This window comes from Panthera pardus, unplaced genomic scaffold (genome assembly GCF_024362965.1).
Source record: "Panthera pardus isolate Hobbes unplaced genomic scaffold, ASM2436296v1 HiC_scaffold_10, whole genome shotgun sequence".
Taxonomy (NCBI): Eukaryota; Metazoa; Chordata; class Mammalia; order Carnivora; family Felidae; genus Panthera; species Panthera pardus.
Genome location: NW_026526655.1, coordinates 1,667,463 through 1,680,443, shown reverse-complemented (window position 1 = coordinate 1,680,443; position 12,981 = coordinate 1,667,463).

Here is a 12,981-nt window from a genome sequence, read left to right as displayed (position 1 = left end):
GAGCAGCTGGGGGACCCCCCCCCGCCCCCCGGCGCCCCGGCGCCCCCCTCCTGTGTCTGCCAGCCACGGCTGCTCCAGCAGAATTGCTGGCCTGGTTCGTTTTATCTCTCCCCGTGCAGAACACACATTCCTGAGTGTGCGCTTTAATCCAGAGGCTCCGAAGGGCAACAGGGCTGTTTATCCAGACCTCGGTCTCCTTAAGCCATTGTTTGGTGTAGCCTGGTTTTCCAAACCATTTCCTATTTTCCTGCTGATACCAGGAAAACGTAAGATTTCCCCGAGGGCTGTGAGCGCTTGGCATGGCAGACAGCTGGCCTAAAGCTGGGGAAGGCCATCAGGGGATCAATGGCCCACAGGAAAAGGACGATTAGACTCCTCGGTTCGGCTGCTCTTCCTGATAATGGACCCCCTCCCGCCGTCCATCCTCCAGTGACAGATTCCTCCTGGAGGGTCAGGAACCAACACCCGCCCTCTAGGGCTGGGAGCGCCGAGGGGAGGGTCACACCCTGCCCCTCCTGGCCGGACCCCCACCCCCACCCCCTTCCAGCCCTGCGGAGCAGCCCCCGGGGCCCTGGAGGGCTCCTCACGGGGGACTGAGCACGTGGCTCCCCTGGTGGCCTCATTAAATGCAGATGGCAGGTGCTGACGTGGCAGAACCAGCGGGCAGGCGCCACAGTTCGTCAGCTGCTGCTGCGCGCAGGTCACGTCCCGGGCGGCGCTCACCAGCACTGCAGGTGCCCTCATCGAAAACACGAACACCTCTAGGCGTGAAGCTCTTGCACACACACATCCGCCTTCATCATCCCGCGAGGGAGGCAGAAATGCTTCCTTGTCGCAACTGAGGGAATAAGCATGGAAGTCAGCGGCTGAAAGTCAAACCCAGGTCATTGATTCATTCGACAAACATCTCGAGCACCTACTACCTGCCCGGCACTGGGATGCGCGCCGTGGGCCAAGTCAGGCCCCGCCCGGTTCGTGGCTTAGCGGGGAGCCAGACGTGCTCACCTGCGCACCGGCTAAAGGGCAGCGAGAGCAGCGAGCACCAGGAAGGGGCCGGACAGAGCATCTGGGGCGGGGGCACCTGCTCCCAGAAACAGAGCGGGTTCCCGTGTGAGCCTTCGTGGCCACGTGTTCATCCTTGCCACGCTGGCATCGCGGGCACCGGCCACAGACCTCGGGCCAGCCCGCAGGGCCGTGGGCCCCACCATCCGCCGGAGAGCAGCTCTGGGGTTCTGCCTCGGGCGTGCTGGGGCTTCTGGACGTCCAAAGCCAGACGGCCGTTCTCAAGCTTTTTGGAGTATTTCCCCCGCCCCCAAAAAGTTAACATGTGTAAGATTCACTCTAACCAACCGAAATTCATCAATAGTAGCATCTGGATAGAAGTCTTCCAGAAAGGTGCATAAAAGGAGGGTTAATCAGATGGCAGCTGGGGGAGTGAGGTGGTCCCGGGCCAGCCGCAGGGACGAGGAGACCCAAGAGCCTTCACCAAACCGCCAGCCCCCGGGGCATCTCACCCTGATGACCTCATCGGACCTTGATCATCTGCAAAGAACCTATTTCCAAATAAGGTCACCCTCACACGTACAGGAGTTAGGGCTTCAACATTTCTGGGGACACAGCTCAGCCCACGAGAGTCTACAATGGGGGATAGTAGCAGGGGGCTCAGGACCGTGGTGGGGATCTCGGAGCTGGGCCCTCCTCGTGCTGAGAGCAGGGGTGTGGGCGAGCCCCGCAGGGCTGTCTTCTCCTGTGACTGGCCCCGGGGACTCAGGGGACTCAGCCGCCAGGCGACTGCAGGGCCTGGACCCTGGCCTGGGATTCCAGAGTGCACGCCCGCTTCGTGGCTGCAGGACTCGGGGCCCCGGGGCCCTCCCCGTCCTGGCTGGCCGGGTTCCCTGCGTTTGCGAAGTCAGAGTGTGGCCCTGAGGCTCCTGGGTCACTTCTAGTTTCCACGCTCATGACCCAGTGGTTTAGGAGGAAAAAAGGAAAGTAAGTCCAGGCGGCTTAGTTTGCACGCAGGAGCCAGGGTGGGTGTGAGATGCCATTTAGTCCAGTGACGGCACGGGGGCTGGGAGGTGTCACCATAAGGCCACCATAGGTCCAGATCATAGATCCCATGGCCTCCAAAGACCTGGTCCCCAGGAAGCCTCGGGGTCCCCGGGACGGGACTAGCTACAGGCAGGGAGGGGGCCCAGCCAGGGGCTCCATGACCTGACGGTGAGCTCCTGGCCTCGTGTCAGGCAAGACGCCGGCGCCCACGGCAAGGGGTCTGCACTGGCGGAACGTCAGGGCCAGCGGGACAGAGTAGCTACGGAGCAGCTCCTAAATCAACCTCCAAACACACAGCTGCCGTGTTCCAGAAGAGGACAGGAGGCCAGAGAGAGGCACTGACTGCTGGGTCATGAGGCTGGTCCTGCTCAGGTACAACCGGAAATAGCTCTTTCACGGAGTCTGGAAACACAGGGCAACCCCTGGGCTTACTCAGGAGTGGATCACAGGGCTCACCTCCAAGGCACATCACCTCCAGGGAAACATCACCTCCAGGGGGACATCACTTCAAGGAGGAAATCACCTCCAGGGGGCATCACCTCTATGGGGACATTACTTCTAGGGGAACATCACCTCCAGAGGGTCATCATCTCAAGGAGGAAATCAACTCCAAGGGGCATCACCTCTATGGGGACATCACCTCTAGGGGAACATCACTGCCAGGGGAACATCACCTCCAGGGGAACATCACCTCCAGAGGGACATCACCTCCAGGGGACATTACCTCCAGGGGAATATCACCTCCATGGAACATCACCTCCAGGGAACATCACCTCCAGGGGGACATCACCTCAAGGAGGAAATCACTTCCAAGAGGCATCACCTCGAGGAGGACATCACCTCCAGGGAAACATCACCTCCAGCGGGACATCACTTCAAGGAGGAAATCACCTCCAGGGGGCATCACCTCCAGGGGACATTACTTCCAGGGGAACATCACCTCCAGAGGGTCATCATCTCAAGGAGGAAATCAACTCCAAGGGGCATCACCTCTATGGGGACATCACCTCTAGGGGAACATCACTGCCAGGGGAACATCACCTCCAGGGGAACATCACCTCCAGAAGGACATCACCTCCAGGGGACATTACCTCCAGGGGGACATCACCTCCATGGAACATCACCTCCAGGGAACATCACCTCCAGGGGGACATCACCTCCAGGGGACTATCACCTCCAGGGGAACATCACCTCCAGGGAAACATCACATCCAGGGGGACATCACTTCAAGGAGGAAATCACCTCCAGGGGACATCACCTCCAGGAGGAAATCACCTCCAAGGGAATATCACCTCCAGGGAAACATCACCTCCAGAGGGACATCACCTCAAGGAAGAAATCAACTCCAAGGGGCATCACCTCCAGGGGAACATCACCTCCAGGGGGACATCACCTCCAGGGGACAATCACCTCCAGGGAAACATCACCTCCAGGGGGACATCACCTCAAGGAGGAAATCACCTCCAGGAGACATTACTTCCAGGGAAACATCACCTCCAGGGGGACATTACCCCAGGTAGGAAATCACCTTCAGGTGACATCACCTCCAAAGGATCATCACCTCCAGGGAAACATCACCTCCAGAGGGACATCATCTCAAGGAGGAAATCACCTCCGAAAGGCATCACCTCGAGGAGGACATCACCTCCAGGGGGACATCACCTCCAGGGGGACATCACCACCAGGGGAACATCACCTCCAGGGGGACATTACCCCAAGTAGGAAATCACCTCCAGGTGATATCACCTCCAGAGGATCATCACCTCCAGGGAAACATCACCTTCAGGGGGACATCACTTCAAGGAGGAAATCACCTACAGGGGACATCACTTCCAGGGGAACATCACCTCCAGGGAACATTACCTCCAGGAGGACATCACCTCCAGGGGAACATCACCTCCAGGGGAACATCACCTCCAGGGAACATCACCTCCAGGGGAACATCACCTCCAGGAGAACATCACCTTCACGGGCATCACCTCCAGGTGACATCACCTCCAGGTGACATCACCTCCAGGGGCATCCCTGGGGTGGTGCCACCTGATATAGACCACAAGTTGCATTTGTGGCATTCGGGCAAAATGATCCTTTGTCTTCAAACATCAGTAACTCTCTTATGCTAAAATGTGCACTGACTTTTGACAAAACTGTACTGTTGTCCTTGACTCTGAATCTGACCTTTCCTGTCCTCACAGGCCTTAGAAAGTTCTCCCCTCTCCTAGGGTGATTGTATGTATTCAGCAAAGGTGAACAGGGAAGCAACGAATAGACTCCCTGGTCTCCCCCATTGTGCTGCCTCTGGCTGCATCCCTCCACTCCTCACCCCTCCTCTGCAGGTGCACCTTGCCTCCCTCCACCCCCACCCCTCCTCTCCAGGTGCACCCTGCATCCTGCCATCCCCTCTGTCACTTGCTCTCTGCATCCCCTGTGCCCATCTGTTTTCTCTGCCTCACATGTCTGTACCTCCCCTGATCTTGCTGACGAGCCAGTGAAGATGGCCCTGCTTCCAGCATCAACAGCAAGAGTGATGAGGGCACCTTTGTCTGCCTCTCTCACGGAGCCCTGACTCTGGAGACATCTGGACACAGCTGGAGCAGCTGGAGGAGGTAAAGGACTGATGGATGCCTTGTCAGGTTGGACAGGGAAACAAATGAACAGGGAGGGAAGGGATGAACGCACTCCTCTGTCTCCTCATCAAACCTGGGCTCGTGCTCACCTGTGTGGGGTATTATGCTTCAGGGTGGCCCACGAACAGAAAGTCAGAACGAATCCGTGGGAAGGAGGGTGTCTCCGCACCTGTCCCTGCACCCACGTCCACAGCACAGCCCACTCGAGCCACTAGAAGTGGCTGTCAGCCATAACCAGAGCAAGAATGCTCTTTCGTGCATACACCATGCTCAAGCAACACAATGGAAAGGGGTTAGGGAGGTATGCTTACGTTGTAATTTTTGAGAAGAGATCATTGACAGAGAAATTACTCCAATGCATTGCTGAGAATGAATGCATTGCTGAAGAGGTTCTGTGCACGCAGCTTTCTGCTTTTCAGCAGGGTCCCCAACCCCATGCATCCCATGAAGAGATTCTCCACCGGGTCAGGAGGGTCCCCACCCCATGTGTCCCACGAAGAGATTCTCCACTGGGTCAGGAGGTCCCCAAACCCATGCATCCCATGAAAAGATTCTCCACTGGGTCAGCAGGGTCCCCAACCCCATGTGTCCCACGAAGAGATTCTCCACCGGGTCAGCAGGGTCCCCAACCCCATGCGTCCCATGAAGAGATTCTCCACCGGGTCAGCAGGGTCCCCAACCCCATGTGTCCCACGAAGAGATTCTCCACTGGGTCAGGAGGTCCCCAAACCCATGCATCCCATGAAAAGATTCTCCACTGGGTCAGCAGGGTCCCCAATCCCATGTGTCCCACGAAGAGATTCTCCACCGGGTCAGCAGGGTCCCCAACCCCATGCGTCCCATGAAGAGATTCTCCACCGGGTCAGCAGGGTCCCCAACCCCATGTGTCCCATGAAGAGATTCTCCACCGGGTCAGGAGAGTCCCCAACCCCATGCGTCCCATGAAGAGATTCTCCACCGGGTCAGCAGGGTCCCCAACCCCATGCGTCCCATGAAGAGATTCTCCACCGGGTCAGGAGGCAGGTGAGACCCCGTGTTCTTAGGAGGAGTACACTCTTACCCTGCTTAGCCGATCTCAAAAATCCGAATCCTCCTTTCCAGATACTCATTCTCCCAGCCTCCTTTGCAGCAAGAGATGGAGATATGACATCTCTTTGCCCAACAACATGCAAGCAGAGACTGCAGGCAGACTTCTGGGAAAGTTTTTTCCTCCTAATAAGAAGTACAGATCCAAGACTAGACTTCCCTGGCGCTAGTCTTCTCCTTTCTTCCTGTCTGGGAATGTCGATGCGATTCCTGGACTATTCCTGACAACTATGTAGCATAGGCAGGAGGTCAGAGAAGCTTTCACAGCAGGAAGATAGAAAAATTCTGGATCCCCGATAATACTACTGTGTTGCTGGACTCATCTTGAGACTACCTAACCCTGGAATTCTTGTCAACACCATGATAAATATCCTGATGATTCACATCATGATGCTGGATTTTCTGCTCCTTGCAGCTGTAAGTATCCTAACTGATGCCTCATTTATATGTTTCCACCCACTGGGGAGCCAGAACTCCTATCCCTGCCTTTCAGTCATGGGACTTCTCCCTGCAGGTGTCAACAGAGGGCACATAGGGAACCCGGACTTCTACCCCCACATGGAAGTAATGAGACAGTGCCCCCACTTTCCCTCAAGTGTCACAGGAAGTCAGCTAAAACAGAAGATTTAAGTGAGATACAGAGTTTCATAACATAATACAAAAACTGCCCAGATTTCAACTGAAAATCCCTTGTCATACTAAGACCTAGGAACATCTAAAACTGAACGAAACAGGAAAAGCAAAATATGCCAACAATGAGATGAGAGAGAAATCAGAATTATTCAATAAGGATTTTTTTTTAAGTTTGTAAAAACATTTCTTCCTTTTTTTGAGACAGAGAGAGACAGAGACAGAGTGTGAGCAGGGGAGGAGTAGAGAAAGAGGGAGGCACAGAATCTGAAGCAGGCTCCAGGCTCTAAGCGGTCAGCACAGAGCCCGATGCAGGGCTGGAACTCATGAACAGTGAGATCATGACCTGAGCTGAAGTCTGATGCTTTGCCAACTGAGCCACCCAGGCGCCCCATTCAAATAGGATTCCAAAGTAACCATCATGAAAATGTTTCAACAAGCAATTAAAAATGTGCTTAAAATAGGGGTGCCTGGGTGGTTTAGTTGTTTGGCATCTGACTCTTGATCTCCACTCAGGTCTTGATCTCAGGGTCATGAGTTCAAGCCCCACGTTGGGCTCTGCACTGGGTGTGAAGTCTACTTAAAATGAAAACTGCTTGAAATAATCAAAAGAATAGAAAGACAGTACAGCAAACAAAATAGGAAGTCTCAAAAATGAAATATAAAATGTAAAGAACTAAATGTAAATTTTAGAACTTAAAAATACAATAACTAACTTTTTTTAAAAAAATCAGTGATGGGCTCAACAGAAAAATAAAGGAGATAGAGGAAAAATAAGTGAAGTGGAAAACAGAATAATAGGAAGCACCAATCTGAACACTAGGAAGAAAATGGAATGAAAAATAATAATAATAATAATAGGCCTCAGGGACCTGTGGGACTCTAACAAAAGATCGAATACTTGTGCCATCAGAGTCCCAGAAAGAGAAGAGAAAGAGGGTGGGACCAAAAAAACCCCAAAAAACAAACAAACAACAACAAAAAGAAACAAACAAAACAAACAAACCAACAAAAAACACTTTAAGAAATAATGGCCAAGGGGCATCAGGATGGCTCAGCTGGTTAAGCATCCAACTTCCGCCCAGTTCATGACCTCGCAGTTCGTGAGTTCGAACTCTGCATAAGGTTCTGTGCTGACAGCTAGAAGCCTGGAGCCTCTTCGGATTCTGTGTCTCCCTCTCTCTCTGCCCCTCCCCTGCTCATGCTGTCTGTCTGTCTCTCTCTCAAAAATAAAAATAAACAAAATAATTTTTAAAAAAAGAAAAAAAGGAATGTCCAAAACCTTCCCAACTTTATTTTTTTTTAATTTTTAATTTTTAAATTTTTTTTTTTTTTTTGAGAGAGAGAGACACAGTCTGAGCAGGGGAGGAGCAGAGAGAGAGGGAGACACAGAATATGAAGCAGGCTCCAGCCTCCAGGTTGTCAGCACAGAGCTCGATGCAGGGCCCGAACTCACAGACTGTGAGACCACGGCCTGAGCCAAAGTTGGACGCCCAACCGACTGAGCCACCCAGGTGCCCCCCAAACTTCCCAACTTTAGCAAAGGACACAAACTCCCAGATTCAAGAGGCTGAACAAACCCCAAACAGAATAAACCACAAATGATCCATACAAAGACACATCATAATCTAACTTACAAAAACTAAACACAAATAAAAAAATGTGAAATCTGCTGGTCAGAAACAAAGCATTACCTTCAAGGGGAAAAGCATCCAGGTGACAGTGAATTTCTCATTAGAAATCACTGGAAAACAGGAAAAAAATGTGGCAAAACGTTTCTCGTGTGCCAAAAGAAAAAAAAATCTGCCAACCCAGAGTCCTATGTCCAGAAAAAAATAGCCTTTAGGGATGGAGGGGAAGTCAAGATATTCTCAGATGAAGAAAAAGATGGGAGTTTATCAGCAAGCAGATTAACCCTGGAAGAATGACTAAACAAAATCCTTTAAAGAGGAAGAAGAAGATAAAAGAGGGAAATCAGGAAGGAAGAGAAAACATATAAGCAAAAAAAAAAAAAAGGGGGGGGGTTAAGTGTAAATGTAATTCTTCCTGAGTTTTCTAAATTAAGGTTGGCATTGCAAGCAAAAGTTATAACTGTCTGATATGGCTTTAAATCTATACAGAGGAAATATTTAAGATAACTGTATTATAAATGGAGAGGATAAAGGGATGTAAAGGGAGACAAGTTTTCTTCATTTAACTCAAACTGGCAAACTAATGCCACCAGTAGGCTGAGATAAGTTATGTGCGCATAATATAACATGTAAAGCAGCCACTGAAAAAGCTATACAAACATATACACTGAAAAACCTATAGATAAATCAAAATGGAATGGTAAAAGTGTCAAGTAACCCACTGAAATACAGAAGAGACCAAAAATAAAAAACAAAACAGACAGAAAACAAAGATTTAAATGGAAACCATAGCCTTCACATATCAATAATTACATTAAACGCAAATGGTCTCTGCACCAATTACAAGACAGAGATTGGAAGAGTGGATAAAAAATCAGGACCCAACTACAAGATGACTATAAGAAATTCACTTCCATATAATGATGTAGAAAGTTTGAAAGTAAAATAATGAAAAAAGTGTATCATCCAAACATTAATCAAAGGTAAGCAGGAATGGCTACATAAATATTACCTAAAGTGGATTTCAAAGCAAAGAAAAATCAGAAACAGAGAGGGACATCACATAAAAGTAAAAGGCAAATCCATCAAAAAGACATAGGAATATTAAATATGTATACACCCAGCCAGAACAGAGCTGTGTAACATAAGAAACAAAAACTGATAGAAATGAAAGAAGACAAACCCTAAATTAGAAGTAGAGACTTCAAAACTACAACAAGTTGACAAAAGTCAGCCAAGATTTCGAAGAACTCACAACACATAATCAACAGATACAACGGATATTTACAGATCACTCCACTCAACAACAGCAGAATATGTACTCACTTCAAGTACCAAAGGATCAGACCGCCAGATAGACCACATCCTGTGCCACAAGACAAACCTCACCAAATTTAAAAGAATTGATCATACAGAGCATGTTCTCTGACCATAATGGAATCAAATCAAAGATCAACAGTAGAATGATAATAGGAAATTCTCCAAACAACTGGAAACTGAACAACACTCCAAAGTAATCCATGGGTCTAAAATGGAATCTCAAGGGAAATAAAAAAAAAAAAAAAATACATCGACCTAAATGAAAATTAAAATACAACATATCAATATTTGTGGGACAGAGCTAAAAGCATTATTGAAAGGGAATTTATAGCAATAAATGCATACATTAGAAAAGAAGAAAAGTCTCAAGTCAATAACCTGACGTCCTACATCAAGAAGCTAGAAAACAGAGAGCAAAATAAACCCATGGCAAACAAGAGGAAGGAAATAATAAGGAGCAGAAATCAATAAAATCAAAACCAGAAAGCAGAGAAAATAAAAGAGATTTTTTGAAAGGTGAAAAATATGACAAATCTCCGGGAAGTCTGATCTGTGGTACACAGAATAATGGTCCCCTCAAAATGTCTACGTCTTAATCCTTAGAGCCTGTGAATATGCTCATTTACATGGCAAAGAGGAATTAAGTTTGCAGATGGAATGCAGGTTGTTAACACATGACCTTAAAATGGATAGGAAATATACATCAAGTATGTAACATTCCAAAGAAAACTAGACTGGCTATATTAATATCACATAAAAAAGACTTTTAGAGAATAGAAAATCATCGGTGAAAAAGAGAAATATTTCATAACCATAATTTCATAAGTTAAACCATCGAAAGGAGAGAAAAATCTTAAATATGTCTAATAACAGAGCTCAAGATTCATGAAACAAAAAATGCTCAAACTAAACGGAAACAGAAAATTCCACCATTTCAGTCAGGACTTCAATACTCCTGTCCAATAATTAATAGAACAAGCATGACAGCCCTCCAGTCGGTCTAAAGGGTTAACTTGTTCAAGGTAACACACTCCTTGCTCCCTGACTTAAAGCCCTTGATCTGTAACAGAATTAATTTACTTTTTTTGAGATTTGCATACTACTGGCCTTGGGGAATAAAACACCAGAGCATCCCCAGGCCAGAGGCCAGCAGGTCTACTGACACCCCCTTAGCTTTCTGATTAGCCCAGTGATCTTTTAGCATTTTTTTTTCTTTTTTAAGGTCACACAAATGACTTTACTGACCTCCTTTTTCACACCTGTAAACCTTGCCCTCCTTTGTAGAAAGAACAGAGTATTCCTGTACAACCTCTCCTGGGCACCAAGGAACAAGACCTTGTACGACCTCTGAGCACAGAGATAATTCTGTAGCTGGCATCACTGAGTCTGCACATAATCAAGAAATGTCACAGACGACTGCACTCCCTTAACTGGTTAAACCCCTTAAAAAGTCTCTGAGTCAGACTGAGACCTGGGAGTTGGCCTTTGGACAAGAGTCTGCCTTCTCCCCAAGTGGAGAAGTTTTCATGTTAAAATCATCTCTTGACTATTGGCCTTTCGAGTGACAGGCAGCTGAACGTGGGTGTCTGTAACACAAGTACACTGAAAATCAGTAAGGATAAAAAGGCCTGAGTAAATATATAAACCAATATTACCTATTTGACACTTACAGAACAGTCCACCCAATGAAAGCAGAATACGTATTGTTTTTACTGTACATGGAATATTTATCTAGAGAGATCATTAAAATTTCCCAATATTTTAAAAACTATTCAAATCATGCAAGTATGATTTCTGATCACAACGAACTTAGACCAGAATCCTACACCCTCCCCACAGAATCTTAAAAATCTCCAAATATTAGGAAGTGAACACGAATTTAAATAAACATTGGGTCAAAGAAAAAATCACAAGTAAAATTAGAAAATATCACGAACTGGATAAAAATGAAAACATAAAATATCAACATTTATAGAGCACACCTAATGCTTCACTTAGAGGGAAATCTGTAGCATTAAATGCATGAAGAATGATCAATTAATGATCAAAACTTCCATTCTGAAGATCATCAAAAATAGCAAAATTAATCTCTAAGGAAGCATAAAAAAGGAATTAAAAATAAAATCAGGCATCCATGCAATCACCAAAAACATAAAAATTGAGGCAATAAATAAATCAAAAAGTTGATTCTGGGGCACCTGAGTGTCTCAGTTGGTTGAGCATCCAACTTTGGCTCAGGTCATGATCTCGTGGTTTGTGATTTGAGCCCTACATCAGGCTCACTGCTATCAGACTCTCACCGCAGAGCCTGCTTCAGATCCTCTGTTCCCCTCTCTTTGCCCCTCCTCCTCTTGCACTCTCCCAAAAATAAATAAATATTTTTTTTAAAAAGTTGATTCTATGAAAATATAAATAAACATGGTAAACAACTATCGAGATTATCTGGTGGAAAAGGGGAAGTCACGAGTTGTATACATAAGGAATGAATGGGGAGACATCACTACAGACTCTACAGATATTGAAATGAATACTATGAGCAACTTTCTGCCATTATATCTGATACCTCGGAGGACATGGGGAAAGTCCTTGAAAGACAAAAACTGCCAAAACTTACTCAAGAGGAAATATATAATAGAAATAGTCCTATGTCTCAATTTGGTGAGAACTTCCTTCCCTCCTTCCATGTCTTAATTCCACAGGCTTCAAGGAGGACACATGTGGTGCCCTCCTCTCTAGAGCTGTGGTGCTATTTCTTGCTGGTGCCCCCTTCTACTCAGGCCACTTGTCCAGCAGCTTTAGCCACTTAGCACCCAGCACCAATCCACCCCCTCCTTCTGCCTACTGTTCAAGATGCAAGGTCGGGGGCCCTTAATGTTTTGAGAATGTTCTCTAGCCTTCAAGGAAACAGAAGTGTGTTTAAAAGATCATATTTGGACAAACCCATAGGTTCTAGAAATTCAAACAGTTCTCAAGGTTGACTTCCTCTCTTAAATGGTACCAAAAAGCATCCAGGTGTCATTCTTTTTTTTTTTTTTTTTCATTTTTAAAAATGTTTTAGTGTTTATTTATTCTTGACAGAGAGAGAGTGTGTGTATGTGAGCAGGGGAGGGTCAGGGAGAGAGGGAGACACAGAATAAGAAGCAGGCTTCAGGGTCCCAGCTGTCAGCAGAGCCCGATGTGGGGCTAGAACTCACTGACCATGGGATCATGACCCAAGCAGAAGTTGGATGCTTAACTGACTGAGCCACCCAGGCGCCCCCAGTTCTCATTCTTAACTTGAGTGTAATTAGTCATATATGCTTCAGTCCTACCCTATACTCTCAGGAGCTCAGGTCCTTTCTCTGGGTGGTCCAGCCCATCAATGATCTGGAAGCTCTCCTGGGACAGAGGGGAGGAAATGATATCATGGTGAACGTGTCAGTCACTTGATGGGGCATCTAACCCTGCTGGTGACTCTGGTTGACTTTCATCCCTTCCCAGATCCTGCTTTCACACCCTTCAAGTTCTTGCTCAAATGTCTTCTCTCTGCTCCTCTTCTTGAAATGTCCTTCCACGTGGTCACCTGTCAGTGCTCCCATGGCAGTCCCTGTTGCATGGTGTTACTGCCTTGGGGTGGCTGCGAGAATCTAATACGATGA